We start from the raw sequence: 21210 nt of genomic DNA on the forward strand, positions 1-21210 counted from the left end.
TTTCTAGTATGTTATAATTTTAAATTTTATACTAAATATTATCTATATTTGAACTATTTGATTGAGCTGATAATAATATTTTTATCACCTTTTCAACTGTTTGGCCAGGGGGGTGAATGAAACACTGCCCCTTCAAGATACTTAGTAATTGTGTTGTATTTTATTAGGGTCATTTGGTTTGCAGTTTAAGTTTGCTTTAATTTATACCTGGTTGTCTTTATTGTCTCTGCTAATTTTTTTGTTTTATTATTGAAAAGCTGCCAGATTTCTTTTTACATGGAGAGAGTTTCAGTTCTACGCTTTGACAGTCTTGAGATGAACCCTTTGATCTTTTGCTCAAATTGTCTTACATTCAGGCAAATGTTTACAAGCCACTTTTCTATTTAAGGCTAATTCTCATTTCTCAGCATTTTTTTTCTTCTAGCACTCTAAGGGAGATATCTTTCTACTAGCTTAGTCTTGTACCCTCCAACATTACTTAGAATATAGCAGTTAAGTAGTCTTCGATCTGGATTACTAACAAGCTGCTCCACTGCTTTCTGTTTTCACCAGTAGAGTCCGTCTTCCCTAGCCAACCGTAATACTCAGTCCATCCTAGAATCTAATTCTCCTAGGAAAGAAAATGGTGGGTTGTTATCTGTAGAATGGCTCTTATCTCTTTAGATCTTACTTCATCTACTGTGTTTTACTTCATAAACATTCTGATGCCTTCATAATGGGACAGAAGCTCATTTTTTCCCTCTAGTTTTTATCAGAATGGTTTGTAATTGCTATTTTAAAAGATTAAAGCAGTGAAATCTATTTTTCTGATTATAAAGTAATACTCATTGTAGTAACTTTTGCCTAGTTTTGCTGTATAACAAATGACCTCAATATTTCAGCAGCTTGCAACAATAGCTTATTCTCTTGCTACATGCTAGCTGAAGCTTGGCATTGGCTCTTCTATTGCTCCACATATCTTCTAATTCTGAGATCCAGGCTGGGGAACAACTCTTATTTGGGCCATGCTGTTCTTGTAACAGAGGAGGAAAAGAAGAAAATTGGCAAACACAAACAGTGGCTTTTAAAACTTCTGCTTGAATATTTGTTTTTTTGTTACTGGCCAAAGCAAATCAGTAGTTGAGGCCAAAGTTAATAGGGCAAAGATGTTTACCTCTACAGAAATATTCTGTTAACACGCAAACTGGTGGAAATGATTATTGTTTTGAATGAAAGTGGATTGAATATTTACATATTATAATAAAATTTATCACTTATTTACATATTATAGTAAAATTTATCAGCTCAATTATTTTTACTTTATATATTTTAATGGTTGATCAGACTTACTGGTAAGATGAAAAATGCCCACTAAGAGGATTCAGTCATCAATAATGTACAGAAATCTTTTTCTGTTCAGAAGTTACTATTGGACCAGAGTTTCAAAAAGTAGCTTCACCTGTAGGGCAAAATGTGCATTATTCTGTACATATTGGAAAAAGTCAAGCATGCCATGAGAGTCTGGAGATTGGTATACCAATGAAAATCAAATATATAAGACAGCTTGGTGATAATTGGTGATGTTACCATAAACAGAAAGGTTTGAATGAGACACATCTGTCTGTGTCTGTTGAGCATAGAGGCCAAAATAATTTTGGTTATCTTCCTCCATTACTTTCCACTTTAATTACTGAGACAGAACCTACTGCTGAACCAAGTTCTCTATACATTTAGCCAGTTTAGTTAGCCAGTTTCCCACATCTTAAGTGTTATGATTACAAGCAGACCACCACACTTGCCCAGCTTTTATGTGGATGCAGAAGATTAGAATTCTGGCCCTTATGCTTCTATGACGAGTGTCTTATCTAATTAGCCATTTCTAGCATGTAAGTCTTGTTTTGAAGTCTGGGATAATTAATATTGATTCTATCTTCTATCCCCAGTCTCTTCAATCATCACTTTCTCTTATATGCAACTTAAATTTTCTTTTTAGCAACTTGAATTTTATTTGTTTCTTTATCTGTGAAGTGCACTCTTAACTCCCTTGCAATATCCCGTGTTTTCTTGTGTTACTCTTATACTCAGCCTCAGCTCTCTCTTCCCATCTATCACCTCCCTGCCCTTGACAGGGTTTCTCTGTGTAGTCTTGTTTAACCTAGAACTTATTCTGTAGACCAGGCTGGCCTTGAACTCACAGAGATACACTTGCCTCTGCTTCCCAAGTGCTGGCCTGGCTTGTATTTCATATTAAGTTGGAAAAACTATTGTTTTTAACTGGTCTTCTTTCAACTCAGAGTTTCTATGTAGTTCTGTGTGTAGAAAAAGGCCAAATCATGCTGATTAGTTTTGCATAAATCATGGTCCCAGTACAAGGTGACTCTTTAATACTATATGTCATATTTTCCCAGATCTTCTATTTTCTTATTGGTGGTATTTCTTTTTCTTGTTTTCTAACATCTTTTCCTAGTTCTTTTGCTCTGCTGATGGTTTTGCTCCCTATCTTACTGAGAAAATTGACACAAAACCAAATTTGCATTGGCTCCTTTTATCAAATCTACATACCTACCAGCATCTTTATATAGCTTGTCTTATTTTATACTTTTCCATGTATTTATCTGTCTGATTCTCCTTATGCCTATTTAAGAACTGGTCCCAATAGTTTCTATGTGATATTTTCTCAACATTGTACATCACTGCCATAAGAAAACAAACACATTGTTATTTTTACCTTCAACATCATTAATTTTATTTCTATTTCCTTACCAGAGAGTGTTTATTTGCTCCTCAGTTATGGTATACTCCTTGAAAGAACTCTATATTCTTAGGCCTCAATTGCTTATTTCCTATTTTCTCTCAAATTCAGTACAATTAGACTTTTGTTTTCTCATAAAAATACTCTTAATAATGTCACCAGTGAATTTAATATCCCTAAATCTCACGTGGATTTCTCAATTTTCATAGTCTCCCTTAATTTAGCAATAACATTAGTTTCCCTTCTTTCCTTTCCTATTCCTTCTTCCAACAGCTTTTTCATTTGGTTTCTACAACATAAAAATTTAACATTTTGCCTCCCTTTGTCGATTGTTTTTTTCCTTCTCAGACATTTACAAGTTAAGTATTTATCTTTGGTCCTTTTCTCTTTGTACATTAACTCAGTTCATCATGATTCCTAATAACTGTATGCTGACAACTGTTACCTTTTGTATTCAGGTAGGCTTCTTTCTTGAAGTTACACAGGTATAAGCAGGAATATCTATAGAGTGTATGTAGCCATTTATGTTTAACTAATTAATACATTTAATATGTACCAAACCAAATTTGTGATTTCCTGCTGAAAGTTGGGCTCTAAGCAAAGTATTTTTCAACCTAACAAATTATTATTTGTGCCTTTCTATTTTTTAATGGCTACTAGCTTTTAAAGATATTTTTCTCTTCTGCATTATCTTAAATATTTACCTTATTATACTTTTGCCCCTAGCCCTTATCCTATCTTATCATTTTTAGATAACCTTTTCTAGTCTCTAGATAGAGTTGTTGCCCTTCAGACACTCAGATTCCAGTCCTTGCTGTCTATTCTGTTGATGATCCTCTAAATCAGTGGTTCTCACCTTTCTAATTACTGTGACCCTGTAATACAGTTCTTTATGTTGTGGTGACCCTAAGAATAGTAGTATTTTTTTGCTACATAGCTGTAACTTTTCTACTGTTATCATGGAAATATCTGTGTTTGTCTTACGTGACCCCAGTAAAGAGTTGTTGGACCCCTGTGAAGAGTTGTTTGACCAAAAAGGGGTCATGACCTACAGACTGAGAACCACTACTCTAAATACTTTTGCATGATCCAAATAGAGCATTGCCTCGCTCCGCGATATCTGCAGTATAGAAAATTTGAAGACAGTTTTAGACATGTCTATTATTCTTCATATCTGTTTATCTCCCATAAAATGTATGGAAGCAATTTAATTTGTTTTATTCCACAGAGCCACCTCCATGAGCAGGATAAGAACATTTAATATTATCTGTAAGTTATTTTTACATTTCACTCCTGAAACTTTGTACATCACTTTGTCTTCATCTTATTTTACCTGGCCCATCCTACATCCTGTTTGTAATTCATTCAAATTATAAGACAGAATGATAGAACTCGATGTTATTTATTTCCTTGATGATTTTATTCATTTTTAAAAAATGTTTTCTTCTTTGTGATCTTTGGTTTTGAAATATATGTATGTTATAAACCTCACCTTATAGTGATGTTATAGTTTGCTTTAAACATCTGTTGTTTAAGAGGATAAGAAAATTATGTCATTCACCAATTTATTTACCATTTTTGATGCTATTTATTTCTTCCTATAGTCATTTGATAAAGTTTTTCTTGGGTTTTTAGGGCATCATCTAGGGTTTTTGTTTTGTTGTTTGTTTAAGTAATACTGATCAACAGGCATACATTCTGCTTTTTAATCATTTAAAAGATTAAATGACTTATGTATTGTACATATTTCTAGAGCATATTGTTAAATTTATGCAGTGTGTCATGATCAGGTCAGAATAATTTGCATACCTTTCACTCAAACATTTTATCCATTTCTTTTCTTTTTTTGGGGGGGGATATTTAGAATCTTTTCTGTTACAGCTGTTTGAAATGTGCAGTTCAACATTATTAGTCAGAGTTCCCTTAATGTGCTATAGAATATAAGAGGGTATTCTTTCTATCTATGTTCACTCATGTTAATATTCCACTTAAATCCTACTTACCGTGCCTAGTCTCTGGCAAATGATACTCTCACCTCTACTTCTATGAGATCAACTTTTTAAGCTTTCACATGTGAAAATGTTGTGTTTATATTTATTTTGTGTGTTTGTTGTGTGTGTGAGGAGGCACTTCTGTCCTATACTTGTATATGTTGGGGTCAATGGACAATTTGTCGGAGTCAGTTCACTCCTGTCATATGGGTCTGGGCATTGAACTCAGGTGGTCAGGCTTGGCTACAAGTGCCTTTCTCTTCTGACCCATCTTGGCTGTCCTCAATTTGTTTTTTGTATGTGGTGTAAGATAGGGGCTAACTTTCATTCTTCTGAACCTGATGTTCCAGTTTTCTTAGTATTGATTATTGGTCCTTTTCCTCTGTGTTTGTTCTTGGTGCTTTCAGTGATAACCAGTTGTCTATAAGTACATGGATTCTTTCTGCTGCTTTCTGTCTACTGCATTTCAGTTTTATGCTAGTGTTATTCTCTCAGCTTTGGTTTTGCTGAAAATGTTTGTATTCATTTTTATGTTTTAATGTTTTTATTCCAGTTTTAAAGGCTGTTATGTCTACATATAGAATTCTAAATCAAGTCTTGCCATAGCACTTTAAAGATACTGCTCTATTTTGGCTTGATTTTTTTGTACTTGATGTATCTCTTCTACCCTATCACTATTTCATACCATTATTTGGCTACTACTAATATCTTCACTTTTGGAATCAATTAATTTTGACTATAGACACTAGAGAAATTGATATCTCCTTGGAGTTCTTAGTCTCATTAGTAAAAGAATTCAAGAATGAATTCAAATACAAGCTTGAGGACAATTTTAATAAGAATTTCAAACAAAATTTCCCAGGACAGACAAGTTGATAATCTCAGCAGTTTCAGGCAGGAGGGAAGGAGAGAAATAACAATGTTATTTAATCTGTCATGGAAATTAGACACGGCAGACATAAGGTGCGCGCGCGCACACACACACACACACACACAGGCTTTGGTGAAAGGTTAAGAAAGCCCAGTGCATTAAAAAAATATATATGTGGCAAGCAAATACAGGCAGAGTTCATTAGAGATGAGCTCTAGTCCAGCCTAGTCTATGTAGTGACTTCTAGAGCAGCCAAAGTTACTTAGTAAGACCTATCTCAAAAGGGATAGAAAGTGGGAAAGTTATACCCTTCTGATTTTCTGATTTGGTCAGACACAGCCAAATCTCACAGCTGATTTAAGAATTGTGCTGGTTATAGGGGGTAGGTAGACTCTGGAAGGAAAAGTTTAGTATTTCATTGGAGGAAAGGAAACTCTGCTCATATCCTTAACATGGATTAAAGTGAGCTTCCGTTCCTGGGATGGTCTTTTGGCCTGGCATTGACCAGGACCAACTGGAATGTTAGGTCATTATCCAGACCAGAGATTATATCTCTTGACCAAAAGTAGTTTTTCAATAATGGGCCCTTAATACTACTCTGACATGACAACCCTTCCTGACCCTCCACCCTCACCCCCATGACCTGCACCCAGCATGCTTTTAGGCTTTGAAGAGGTTAAGTCATTTAGAGACCAGATCAGAGATTAGAGCTTTCAACCATTTCTGCTATTTCTAACTTTAGCCAAGAAATAAGCTGACTTTTCTTTGGGGGCCTTTAAACTCTAATCTGTATGCAATTTCTAAATCTTATTCTTATCACTGTGATGTACTCACATGTAGTTAACTTTATGGTTAACCTGCTTAGAGTTCGCTAACCTTGAAGATAGTGTTATATATATATATATATATATATATATATATATATATATATATATATATGAGAACTTTTTGGCCACTGTTTTTCAAATAGTTCTATAGGCTTAGATTTTTCAAAACCTACTTTAATAAGAGTTCTTTAATGCTTTAAACTTCCTTTCAGTACACTAACCAAAGGTAGGAAAGGAAAATAGTTAATAGGACAAGGGGAATGTAGACTTATTTAGAAATAGCTTGCTGGGGTGATTTCAATCTTTGTTGTCAGGATATAAGAAGTCTACCACAAATATCAAACACAAATCAGTCATGACAACATGAGTCAGTTGCAGTGGCTCAATCTAGAAGAAACCAGGAGGCTCTCCTCAATTGTTCTGAGTCCATGGAAGTGGCAAGAAGCAACCAGAATACCAGGTGTGATGGTTTGTATATGCTTGGTCCAGGGAGTAGCACTATTAGGAGGTGTGGCGTTGTTAGAGTAGATGTGTCACTGTGGGCATGAGTTTAGGACCCTCACCCTAGCTACCTGGAAGTCAGTATTCTGCTAGCAGCTTTCAGATGATATAAAACTCTCAGGTCTGTCTGCACTATGCCTTCCTGGACACTGCCATGTTCCCACCTTGATGATAATAGACTGACTGAACCTGTAAGCCAGCCCTAATTAAATGTTGTCCTTTATAAAACTTGCCTTGGTCATGGTGTCTGTTCATAGCAGTAAAACCCTAAGACACCAGGAGAAGTTCTTTGGTGCTTTTTTTCTATGAAGTCATGACAAGTGAAGATCAGCAAAGTGTTGCAAGGCAAACAATTCACTCTTTGATTGGACTTAGACTGTTTCCAAATATCATGAGTCCTCTCTGTTTCAGAAAAACATCTCATACAAAAGCTTCTAGAAAAATATTTCATGGCACAACTGAATCTCCAAAGAAGCCAGAAATGTCCACATCATAGTTCTTTATCCTAGTTTCACTTTCTCCTCTAGGATTTATTTATTTATTTATTTATTTATTTAATTTTCTGAAATTGGCTCATTGCTTCCTTGAATTTTGCTAATTTTTAAAAAATGTTTTCTTTGTGTGGGGAATTTGGATGTTTTGTAGTTTTAGCTTCATTATCTTCTGTTTCCAGTGTATTGTTACTTAAATTTTATTTGGTTCTGTTTTGTAGTTCATATTCTGTTAATTTCTCAGCAAAAGTGTGATGTTTTAACAAGTAATAGTTCTCTCTCTCTCTTTTTTTTTCTCTCTCTCTTAAACCATAGGACACACAGGTCATTTTTACTTATGAGGATGTCACACTGTCATTTAATCATCAGTTTTCCTTAGAATGACAAGAATTGTCAGTTGCCAATCTGAATGGATTGGGACTGGAGATACAACTTTCAAAGTACTTAATATCTTAATGGCCAAGTAAGGTCATTATAATCATTTGCATTAAATTTTCAGTACCTAACAATCTACCAAGCTCAAGGAGCCCAAGTTAAATTGTGTAACATCCTAAAAGTAGCCACTTATTTCATTATAAGCCATTCATAGCCCAAAGTCTGAAGAATGACCAAAATCAAATCTTTATTTTTTTTTTATAACTGTATAAATGTAATCTAAATGTGTCTACCACTAGTTTTTCTGAAGGAAACATGCTATAAGTAAGCAAACTACAACTGCTCACTGTTAAGTATGGACTCCCTAGATGTCTCATTGGGTTTAATTATAGACCACTCAGAGTAGTAGCTTTTTAGTATCAAGCATAGCATGATGGTAAGCCACTTTAGCTCTCACATGTACTTATTTTACTTCTGGCCCATAATGGAGAAAATACTGTTCATTTCACTGTTAAGCTAAGTTGCATCCATCCTTTTAAATGGCATCAATGTCAGTGTCATTGTCCTTGTTGTCAAACTAAACAGTTTCAACTTTTGGTACACTGGCAGTCTTCAATTATACCACCTCAATATTTTCATCTTCATCTTCTTCCTCACCACCAGAAGATTCTTCCTTTGTTTCTTTCAGCCATTTAATAAATGGCTCTGCTTTGACTCAAATCTTTTTGGCAAGTTCTCTTGAGACATGTTTTAGAGGCCTTTTCTGACCAGCTGATGATGACCTCTTCTAAAAGGTCTTCATCTTATATCTCTTTCAAGATTTGTGGAATCTTGGAGATCAGCTAAGCTTGATGCATTACTACCACACATTCCAAACCATGAAAACGGTACTACTGAGCCCTTTTATTGTTATGACAAAATCTTAGAAAATTTACCTGTATGTTTTGATCTGCTCTCTTACCTTCTCATCAAAGAAGTAGTTCTGTCAAAACAAGCGGACCTATGGCTTTTACATCAAAGTTTTCTGCCTCTGTCACAATTTCTTTCTTTTTTTATTGAATACTTTATGTATTTTTATTTCAAATGTTATCCTCTTTCTCAGTTTCCCCTCCAGAACCCTCCTGTCCCGTCCCCCTCCCCCTGCTTCTATGAGGGTGCTCCCCCTTCCACCCACTCACTCCCATTTAACTGCTGTGGCATTCCCTTACTCTGAGGCATTAAGCCTTCTCACGACCAAGGGCCTCTCCTTCCATTGATGGTTGGTGATTTGGTCCCTGGGAGATCAGGGAGGTCTGGTTGGTTGATATTGTTGTACTGCCTGTGGGGTTGCAAACCCCTTCTAACTCATCCATTGGGGACCCTGTTCTCAGTCCAGTGGTTGGCTGTGAGAATTGCCTCTGTATTTGTTAGGCTCCAAAAGAGCCTCTCCAGAGACAGCTATATAAGGCTCCTGTCAGCAAGCAATTCTTGGCATTCGCAATAGTCTCTCGGTTTGGTGTCTGTATATGGAATGTATCCCCAGGTTGGCAGTCTCTGGATGGCCGTTTCTTTAGTCTCTGCACCACACTTATCTCTGTATTTCCTTTAGACTGGAGCCATTCTGGGTTAAAAAGTTGGAGGTGAGTGGGTGGCCTCACCAACCCTTGCCTAACCTCTGGATATGATCTCTACAGGTTCTCCCTCCCCTTTGTAGAGCATTTTAGCTAATCTCATCCCTGTTGGGTCCTGGGAGTCTCTTGCTTTCCTGACATCTGGGACTTGCTGGTGGCTACTCCCAGTCCACATCCCCCATTGCTACATGCCTCTGTTCAAATTCCTGATTCTCTGTATTTCATACCTGTTTCCTCCCATACCTGACTCCCCCCCCCCCCACTTTCCCCTCTACCCCTTCTTTTTTCCTTCCAAGTCCCTCCCACCTCTACCTCCTGTGAGTATTTTGTTCTCCCTTCTAAGAAGGACTGAAGCATTCACATTTTGGACTTTTTTCTCTTGAGCTTCATGTGCTCTGTGAGTTGTATCTTGGGTATTCTGAGCTTTTGGGCTAATATCCACTTACCAGTGAGTGCATACTATTTGTGTTCTTTTTGTGACTGGGTTACCTCACTCAGGATAATATTTGCCTAAGAATTTCATGAAGTCATTGTTTTTAATAGCTGAGTAGTACTCCATTGTGTAAATGTACTATATTTTCTGTATCCATTCCTCTGTTGAAGGACATCTGGGTTATTTTCAGCTTCTGGGTATTATAAATAAGGCTGCTACGAACATAGTAGAGCATGTATCTTTGTTATATGTTGAAGCATTTTGGGTATATGCCCAGGAGTGGTATAGCTGGGTCCTTAGGTAGTACTATGTCCAATTTTCTGAGTAACCACAAGACTGATTTCCAGAGTGGTTGGTTGTACCAGCTTGCAATTCCACCAACAATGGAGGAGTGTTCCTCTTTCTCCACATCCTTGCCAGCATCTCTTGTCACCTTAGGTTTTGATTAGCCATTCTGACTGTTGTGAGGTAGAATCTAATCTCAGGGTTGTTTTGATTTGCATTTCCCTGATGACTAAGGATGTTGAACATTTCTTTAAATGCATCTTGGTCATTCGATACTCCTCAGTTGAGAAATCTTTGTTTAGTTCTGTATCCCGTTTTTTAATAGGATTATTTGGTACTCTGGAGCCCAACTTCTTGAGTTCTTTGTATATATTGGATATTAGCCCTCTATCAGACGTAGGATTGGTAAAGATCTTTTCCCATTCTGTTGGTTGCTCTTTTGTCCTATTGACAATGTCCTTTGCCTTATGAGGTTCTATTTGTCAATTGTTGATCTTAGAGCATAAGCCATTGGTGTTCTGGTCGGGAAATTTTCCCCTGTGCCCATGTGTTTGAGGCTCTTCCCTACTTTCTTTTCTATTAGTTTTAGAGTGTATCTGTTTTGTTTTCTTTCTTTCGTTTCTTTTTTTGTTTGTTCATTGCTTTTTTTTTTTTTTTTTTTTGGTGGAGGTCCTTGATTCACTTGGACTTGAGATTTGTATAATGTGATAAGAATGGATCGATTTGCATTCTTCTACACAATTTCTTTATCAGATGAATCAATAATGCCCCCTTCTTTCTTTTTCTTAACAAAATCAAACTGGATGTTAACACGCTATTCTACAGTTCTTTCTGAATCATTTTATCCATTCTGCTTTTTTGAGCTTCCTCAGTTGTATCCTCCTCTCAATCATCCTTTTCCTCTTCTTCCACAGCATGTGGAGGACTAATTTCATTTGGTGGTGGATGGAATTGATGCTATCTCACTGGTGGATACAGAGCCATTTTCCTTGTCCTTGCCTTTTCTATTTTTTTTTCCCTTTTCTCTTTTTCCTATACCAATGTCACTATTCTCAGGTGGATTTTTGAGAATGAATGTACAGAGTTTATAATGTGTGTCAAGCATGCCTCGGTACCCATATGCTTTGCAGGAATTACCTGTTGTTTGCTCCTTTGGATTGACTTGCAGATATATTTCAGAATTTTTACATTCAGAACAGAAGAACAAATTTTTTGATGAATCCATTCAATGGGTCTTGCAGGTTATTTGCCTCATGAGACCCATTGACAATGTAAGGTTAATCTTAACATCAAATTGGGTCTGTGCTCCCAGCTTACAACGAAAATATTTGGTGAGATACATTGGAGTCCAATTAAGCCCCTTTGCAATGTCAGCCATATTGACTATAACTCTCTTGATTCTATTTTCTTTTCTTTCTTGACCTTAGCAATCAAAAGGGGCATCTTGTGGTGATAGAACTGGTCTGACATGATGCAGTTGACATTGATACTTTTTGGCTTATTAGTGACTTTATCAATTAAGATGAACAGATTTTTGATCACAACTTTTTGGTATCTTCTGTCTGGAGAAGAAGACATAAAGGACTGCAAGAGTTCATTCTCGGTCTCTGACATAAAAAAAAATTGCCACTGAGGCTGTAAGCTTCTTGCTTGTATGCTGTTTCCCTAATATAGATACCAATAGCTGTGTAACAGCTTGTTTTCATCAAATAAAGACATAAACCCAATGAGTCTTGCCAGGGACTGGGAGGAAGAGATGTTGGAAACCTGGTCTGGAGCTGCAGGGCCAGTGACTAGTGGAGGAGTGGCTGGGCAGGTGTTGCCCCTGAGCAGCATGTGGGACTGTCCCAGCAAAGTCTTTCTGACTGTGTCTGCACCAGCAGCGCTGAACCTGGTGACCTCTGGAATATTCTTGCTCTGACTGAGTTCTATCTCTTAATACCAGAAAAATCCTTTCATTTCATTGTGACTTGATTATGAGTTGATATACTTATCTAAAACTTTGCATTTGGCGCATTTAAAAATTTTCAAAATATCTTTGGATTTTTAAATATGAAAACAATAGAGCCACAGTTCATGTGTAATCCAGGGCACATTATTACTGGATAGAGTAATATGGCTAAGGCTAGGTTCTGTAGAGATAGCAGTACAACATAAAGTCAATATAGTCCTTCATTGAATAAAAGTTCAATAAATTGTATTTTGCCTATCTTTTACTTTTGTGCTATTAATTATATACCTAGGAATTACAGATTTATAGTATTTGAGTAAACTTTGGGAATGAGCCTGATGACTTCATTTTCATTCTCTAAAATTTGTTTTTTAGTATTTCATATAACTGAGTTGTTTATCTTGGGATGGGGACAAATTTTGGGAAGGAAAGTATAATGGAAATTCATAGAAAATACGGACTAGGTAGTAAGGTTTGTATATTAGTTACCTGTCTCATTGCTATGACAAAATATCTGACAAAAGTAATTTGAAGATTTGTGCCCAGAGCCACAGGCAGAGCAGGCACACAGTCATCAGGACTTGTGGCCTGCTCACAGAGAGCTGAGCACCTAGAGGCGATGTAGGAGTGTTCTCCCTCCTGAGACTACAGGTAAGCCCACACTCTCAGGGTGCAGGGATCGCAGTGCAGACTGGAAACGGACTGTTCCAGTCTTTATCTATACCCAGGACCATAGGTAGAGCCAGCACACAGCCATCAGGACTCGAAACCTGCCTGCAGAGAGCTGAGCACCCAGAGGAGATGCAGGAGTGCTCTTCCTCCTGAGCCCACAGGTGAGCCTACACTCTCTCTTTATTGGCTATCTGGGGAGAGACCAATGGAAACTCTCAGAGCACAGGTATTATGGTACCACTTGGGTCTATACCCTTCAGGCCTCCATCTGCATCCAGAGCTAGAGCCAGCCCATTGCCATTGGAACTCACAGCCTACCCATAGAGAGCTGAACACCAGGACCAATCTCCCTCCAGAGCTCACAGCTCACAGATGCACAGGAGAGACAAGCTCCATTCAGAGACAACAAGATCAACTAACATCAAAGATAAGAACATGGCAAGAGGTAAGCACAAGAATCTAAGTAACAGAAACTAATACAACCTGGCAACATCAGAACCCAGCTCTCCTACCGCAGCAAGTAGTGTATATACCAACACACCAGAAAAACAAGATTTGGACTTAAAACCCTGCCTCATGATGATAGAGGGCCTCGAGAAGTGCATGAATAACTCCCTTAAAGAAATATAGGAGAACACAGTTAAACAAGTAGAGAAATACAGGAAAACAAAAGCAAACAGATGAAGGAATTGAACAAAACCTTTCAGGATCTATAAACAAAAATGGAAACAAGAAAGAAATCACAAAGAGAGACAACTCTGGATATAGAAATCCTAGGAAAGAGGTCAGGAGTCAAAGACACAAGTATCACCACCAGAATAAAAGAGATGGAAGAGAGAATCCCAGGGGCAGAAGATACCATAGAAAGCATTGACAGAACAGTCAGAGAAAATGTAAAAATTAAAAAGCTCCTAACTCAAAACATCCAGGAAATCTAGTACACAACCAGAAGACCAAATCTAAGGATAATAGGTGTAGAAGACTATTATCAGACTCCCAACTGAAAGGGTCAGTAAATATCTTTAACAAAATTATTGAAGAAAACTTCCCTAACCTAAGGAAAGAGATAACCACAAACATACAAGAAACCTACAGAACTCCAAATAGATTGGACCAGAAAAGAAATTCCTCCCGACACATAATAGTCAAAACACCAAATGTTCAAAATAAAGAAAGTATACTAAAAGCAGTAAGGGAAGTAACATATAAAGGCATACTGAACAGAATTATACCAGACTTCTCAATAGAAACTATGAAAGCTAGAAGATCCTGGGCAGACATCATACAGACTCTAAGAGAATACAAATGCCAGTCCAGGTTACTATATCCAGCAAAACTCTCAGTTGCTATAGATGGAGAAACAAGATATTCCAAAGCAAGACCAAATTTATACAATATCTGTCCACAAATCCAGCCCTACAGAGAATAATGATGGAAATCTCCAACAGAAGGAGAAAAACTATACCCTAGGAAAAGCAAGAAAATAATCCTTTTGCAACAAATCTAAAAGAAGATATCCACACAAACATAATTCTACCTCTAACAACAAAAATAACAGGAAACAACAATCACTATTCCTTTGTATCTCTTAACATCAATGGACTCAGTTCCCCAATATAAAAAGATATAGACTAACAGACTGAATATATAAACAGGGCCCAGCATTTTGCTGCATAAGGAAAACTCACCTCAGTGACAAAGACAGACACTATCTCAGAGTAAGCGACTGGAACACAATTTTCCAAGCAAATGGTCCCCAAAAAAATAAGTTGCAGTAGCCATTCTAATATGGAATAAATAGATTTTCAACCACACGATCATCTCATTAGGTGCTGAGAAAGTATTTGACAAATTACAATATACCTTCCTGTTAAAAGTTTCACACCTAAACATAGTAAAAACAATATACACCAAACCCGTAAGCAACATCGAACTAAACGAAGATAAATTTGAAGCAGTTTCACTAAAATCAGGAACTAGACAAGGCTGCCCACTCTCTCCCTACCTACTCAATATAGTACTGGAAGTCCTGGGCAGAGCAATTAGACAACAAAAGGAAGTCAAAGGGATACATATAAGAAAGGAAGAAGTCTAAATATTGCTATTTGCAGATGATATGATAGTATACTTAAGTGATCCCCAAAATTCCATCAGTGAACTCCTAAACTTCATAAACAACATCAGTCAGCACAGTGGCTGGATACAAAATTAACTAAAACAAATCAGAAGCCTTTCTCGACTCAAACAATAATCAGGCTGAAGAAAACAACATCCTTCACAATAGTCACAAAGAATATAAAATCCCTTCTTGTGGCTCTAATCAAGGAAATGAAAGATCTGTATTACAAGAAGTTGAAGTCTCTGAAGAAAGAAATTAAAGATCTCAGAAGATGGAAATATCTTCCATGCTAATGGATTGGCAGGATTAATATGCCATCTTTCTGAAAGGAATTTACAGATTCAATGCAATCCCAATCAAAATTCCACCTCAATTTTTTATAGACTTGGAAAGAATAATTTTCAAATTTACTTTGAATAACCAAAAACCCAGGATAGCAAAAACTATTCTCAGCAATAAAAACTGTTGGGGGGAATCATGATCCTAACCTCAAGCAGTATTACAGAGTAATTGTGATAAAAACTGTATGGTATTGGTCCAGAGACAGTCAGGTAGATTAGTGGAATAGAATTGAAGGTGCAGAAGTGAACTCACACACTTATAGTCACTTGATCTTTGATAAAGGAGGTAAAACCATTCATAGTGGAAAAAAGACAGCATTTTCAAAAAATGATGCTGGTTCAACAAGATGTCAGTAAATAGAAGAATCCAAATCTATTCATTCTTGTACAAAGCTCAAGTCCAAGTAGATCAAGGACCATTACACAAAAGCCCATACACTGAAACTAATGGAAGAAAAAGTGGGGAAAAGACTGAAACACATAGGCATAGGGGAAATTTTCCTGAACAGAACAGCAATGGCGTATACTCTAAGATCAAGAATTGACAAATGGGACCTCTTAAAATTGCAAAGCTTCTGTAAGGCAAAGGAGATTGTCAATAGGACAAAACAGCAACCAACAGATTGGGAAAGATCTTTACCAGTTGTACATCTGATTGAAGGCTATTATCCAATATATACAAAGAACTCAAGAAGTTAGATCCAAGATAATCACATAACCCTAATAAAATGGGGGATAGAGCTAGTCAAAGAATTCTCAGTGGATGAATATTAAATGGCTGAAAAGCACCTAAAGAAATGCAAGCACCTAAAAAAAAAATCCCTAATTATCAAGGAAATGCAAATCAAAACAACCCGAGATTTTACCTCAGAACAGTTAGAATGGCTAAGATCAAAACCTCAGATAACAATAGATGCTGACAAGGATGTCGAGAAAAACTGTGGAAATCAGTTTTGTGGTTTCTCAGAAAACTGCACATAGTACTGCCTGAGGCACCAGCTATACCATCTCTGGCCATATACCCAAAAGATGTTCCAACATAGAGACACATGCTCCACTATGTTCATATCAGCTTTGTAATAGCCATAAGCTGGAAAGAAACCAGATGTCCTTCAGCAGTGGAATGGATACAGAAAATGTACATTTACACAATGGAATACTACTCAGTTATTAAAAATGACTTTATGAAATTCTTAGGCAAATGGATGGAACTAAAAAATATTATCTGGAGTGAGGTAACCCAGTCACAAAAAAACACATTATATGTACTCACTGATAAGTGGATACTAGCTGAAAAGCTCCGATTATGCAAGATATAATACAGTGACCACATGAAGCTCCATAAGTTTGAGAAACAAGAGGGGATCTGTCCTTCGGAAAAGGGGGAACAAAACATTCATAGGAGGAAATACAGAGACATAGTTTGGAAGGCTCAATACCCTAGCATAGTGGAATGATAGGGCTGGGAGATTGGCCGGAATGTGTGGGTGGGAGAACACTTTCATATAGGTAGGGAAAGGGAGATGTGGTTAGAGGACTCCTGAGAGGAAACCGGGAAAGGGGATAACATTTGAAATGTAAGTAAAGAAAATATCCAGATAAAAAAAGAAAAGTCACTATTGAGCAGACAGTATCTAATGAGATTTGATGCTGTGTTTGTCCTGTGAAAATTAAGTAACTTGCTATTCCATATGGTAATCAGATATTCTTGATTCAGTACATCACTTTGGAAGTGCTGGGATAATTCTGTAAAGTATTTAGTTCTGTATGATATATGAGACATTATTAATTCAAACCATAGCAGAAAGTATATGTGAGTGTATATTTATATGGTTGTATATATGTTTACATATGTGAATATACTTTTCTACTTTCAATGTTGACTCTGTTGTTTGCATGGTATGATTTTTTTTGTTTACAGTTTCTTGTGGACCTTTTCTAATGTGCTTTGTATGTGAATGGACATATGTTTTTTTAAAGCTTAAGAAATATGCCTTTTACTTTAAAAACATTTAAGAACTGTTTAAAAACTGCTTTTGGTTTTTGAAAATCATAATGCATGATGATGTTAGAGGACTTTAAGAAGGTCATAAATAACTCCCTTAAAGAAATACATGACAACACAGGTAAACAGGTAGAAGCCATTAAAGAGGAAACAATCAAACAGGTGAAGGAATTGAATAAAACCTTCCAGGGTCTAAAAATGGAAATAGAAACAATAAAGAAATTACAAAGGGAGACAATAGGTCTCCTTGTTTTAATATATGCTTTAATGTATAAGGTAGAAATAGATCAAGGGCCACAGTATCTAAAAAGTATCATCAGGTGCATGTGCACCTATCTATGTGTATGTAACATACATGTGAATCCCTACTCCCACCCTCACATGACAAAGGTAGAGAGCCAGTAAGGAAGACATTTGACTGACTGGATCTTTACATGTGTACCTTTTCTAGAATCTCCTTTTAGTGTAATTTCCAGTGTTTGCTCTGGCTCTGGTTGGCTAAGACTTCTATATCATGTAACAGTTTATGATTTATGAAGTATCAATTTAAAGGCATGCGAATCTTACCAAAACTTGTACATGTGCAGCTTAGAATTTACCAAAACCTTATGCCCTTTTGTAGATTCTAAAGTACTTTCTTTTATAAGACTATCTTCCTTTTGGTGATATGTTATCTGTTTCCACTTTTCTAAGTTCTATCTGCATCCATTCTTCCTTGATGCTGCTGTGTTGTGTTTGGACTCTTTCTTCCTGTGGAGTAGTATGGAATATGCCTCCAAGTAGGAAGACATAGACAAGCATGTGGTTTTTCCTTTCATATAGGCTTGTAGCCCCAGGCTGTCATCTGGTAATCAAGAAAAAAATGCTATTTTGTATAGTTTCCAAAATTTATTATATATGATAAGAGGGCCTGTTTGGTACAAGTTATTCTGTCATAGTTGGAAGTTTTGTTATTTCATTTTTTTCTTTCTAATGAGCAAATTTTGTATGTTCTTTATGTTGTTAAATTCTACATATATATAAGCTTTCTTAAAGGCAGGTTTTACTATGTAGTCTTGGATACTCTAGAACTGGCTATGTAGATGAGTCTGACCTTGAACTCACTTAGATCGATTTGCCTCTGGCCTCCATATGTAGGCCTCCCCCATACATACATATGCACCACATATAAATATGAACACTTATACATACACATAACTGGAGACTGTGAGACACTTGTCTAGAGGCCTGGAATAGAATATTGTAAAAAGTTGCATCAATGTGTGAAGAGGCTTTTTGGTCCAGGGAGGTCAAATTTTCCCAATGTAGGGGAATGTCTAGGCATTGGGGTGGAGAGGGTGATTAGGAGGGAGTACACCTTTGTGTAGGCAAATGGAGGGGGAGGGAGGATGGGAGTGGGGAGAGATAACATCTCAAATCTAAATAAAGATTATCTAATTAAAAAAAAAAGTTGCATAGATGAACGTGGAGATGGGTAAATATTTTAATAAATAAGAAAAATAGGAACTGAGATAGACTGATGGAGAATTAAGGACATAGAACAGAAGCTTACACTTTAAGTCATTTTAAAAATTCTGTCTGACTTCTTCAATATGGAATGAAAATGCCAAATAGATTAACCAGAAGTTCAACTTACAAAACCTAGTTAATTAATATTTTCATTTCATGTTTGTTTTAACTACTGTTAGAGTTTGAATTTTAGCTCCTCTCTTCTATGGACCAATGTGAAACATTTGTTTTAGGGAACACTAGTTTTCAAGAAACAGAAAGAATCTTTCTGTGGATTAGATTTGATGTATTTGATTCTTTTGATCACAAGAAACTTTCTACACTACGACACAAAGACTATCATAAGAATTGTTTGTACTCCTTTTTGCTTATCTAAATGTGACTGTATTGTTTAAATATATTTATTTTTAGATGAAAAAAATCAATTGCTATAAAGTGTGTTTGTACTTCAAATTAGCCATTAGATAATAATTGTAGATTAGAAAAAGAGGAGTATATTTCTTCTAATTTGTATCTATACAGCCATAGATACTAGTAAATTATTACCGCAGCAAGGCATGGTCTGATTCTTCAGTGGCAGAAATTGTGATATTTGATACCTTTATCTTACTTATGAGAGTAGGTACATTTGTCAGTTTTTTATCTCTGTGACAAGATGTGGGGTGGTGGACCATGCTTCCACACAGAACTGATAAGGTAGTAGCAAGTTCAGAACCCTAATAAATCTCATATTCAGAATGGCAGAAGTTAGAACTACCTCCTGACCAGGTTCCTGTCCTGTAGCATGTGACCATGACTCCCTACTAAGAGGACAATGACAACTGGTCACTTAGCATAAAACCTAGAGTTCCCTATGCTTATGAGGTATCTAGATAGGACCCAAGAGTTTAGCCAATACACTGCTTTCCTGGGCATCCCTTTCTGCAAAAGGTAATCTTTGGGCAAGCAAGGATTGTCTCCTTCATTAAGGACTACAGGTGTTTGTGTGTGGTGGTGGTGGTGGGGTGCTTTGTGCCTAAGTCTCCCATAGAGGGCCCCCCTTTACCAGCCCTTCCCTCTCCACTCATCACAGGCCTGTGGGCTCCTGTTCCCAACTCCTCACAGTTCCCAGTGGTGTCTGGGTGCGTAGGAGTTTGAGAACTTCAGCCTCTATCCCAGCCTCTGCTGTTTCTCATTTGGAGAAACACGGGATGTGACTCCTATCTTAGACTGTATTTAGTCTTCCCTGAGAGGGGCAAGGCAGAAACTCAGAATGACAACAAGATACTCAAAAATAGGCAAAAGGAAGGGTTGCAGTAAACACTAAAAAATAAAATCGGTTTATCTCTTTACTGGCCCTGAGGTCTCACTCCTCAGGCCCGACCCTGATATGGAACTGCACGCACCTCTGACGCCCAGTCTGATCCTCCAACAAGGCCCAACTTATCCCTGCAACTCCCTTCCCTGGCAGTTTTCTACCGTCTGTTCTCTGCCTCCGTCCCGGGGTGTTTCTCTACCCCCAAATCCCACATAAATACAAGTCTATAGCCTGATAGATTTTCATACAGGTTTATATGCACACTCTCAATCCACAAACCCTCTACACAACAAGATTACATCAAATAGATAAAAATACAAACTGCCCTTCTATATGAGATACTAGCCCTTTAAATCTTTAATGTTCATAGATATTTAACGCCAATTATTATCACCTGCGTCTAGCTGGTCCCTGGGAAACTTCCATGTTGCCCCGACCTTCACCCTCTGTCCTCTGACCTCCTCAGACCTCTCAGCCCCCTCCACCTCCCTCACCTGGCTCGGCTTTCTTTTATTTTACTAATTAAAATGGGAAGGTTCAGTTGGAGTCTTCTGGCTAGGCAACCTTCTTGGGGAAGTGGAATTAACATTAAAATACAAACAGCTTCAGGACAATCTACAAGGAAGAAGACTTTATTTGACTTATGATAATAAAGGTTTCAGTCCATAGTTAGCTGGTTCCATTACTTTTACTTTGTAGTGAGTAGGAGGATCATGGCAGGGAGCACATGATAGAACAAAGCTACTCGTTTTATGACAACAGGAAGCAGAGAAAACAAGAAAGGAAGGACCAGGGAGAAGATTCATCTTTCAAAGGCTATCACTAAATAAATAAAGATTTCAAAGCTGGAAAGTGAGGGAGTAGAGGGGAAGAAAGGGCACTTGACCAATAAAATGTTGCTGTTTAAATGAAGAAAAGTAAACATATCATTCCCATTTTCCATGCAAGTTCTAACACCTATTAACTTATTCAGCCATGAACTTAATGAATTAATCTATTAATGGGGTTAACAATTAAGCTTTGTACACATGACTCTCTAGAAACAGGTATTTAAACAGGAATTTGTAGAAGTTATTAATTTCCTGTAGGAACAATATATAATTCAGGTTATATGGAATCTAAATGCTGCTTTTATTTCCTCAGATGAAGCAATAAGAGTTGTACCCTAGCTGTATGAAAACACAGCTTTGGGTGAGCACAG

The 21210-nt window shown here is 37.0% G+C and overlaps 1 protein-coding gene and 1 pseudogene across 9 annotated transcripts in view; one reads left to right on the plus strand and one right to left on the minus strand.

Annotated features, from left to right (window-relative positions):
- GPHN (gephyrin) overlaps window positions 1-21210 on the plus strand; it is a 448543-nt gene that overhangs the window by 23603 nt on the left and 403730 nt on the right. The gene's annotated exons all lie outside the window — the stretch shown is intronic.
- LOC308437070 (eukaryotic translation initiation factor 5-like) overlaps window positions 8365-21210 on the minus strand; it is a 35011-nt pseudogene continuing 22165 nt past the window's right edge. Inside the window, exons 3-4 of the transcript in view lie at window positions 10864-11677; window positions 8365-8833 (exon numbers count right to left, since the gene is read on the minus strand). The product of the transcript in view is annotated as a eukaryotic translation initiation factor 5-like (transcript). The remainder of the gene's footprint in view (window positions 8834-10863; window positions 11678-21210) is intronic.

This window comes from Micromys minutus (assembly GCF_963924665.1).
Source record: "Micromys minutus genome assembly, chromosome: 1".
NCBI classification, from domain to species: Eukaryota; Metazoa; Chordata; class Mammalia; order Rodentia; family Muridae; genus Micromys; species Micromys minutus.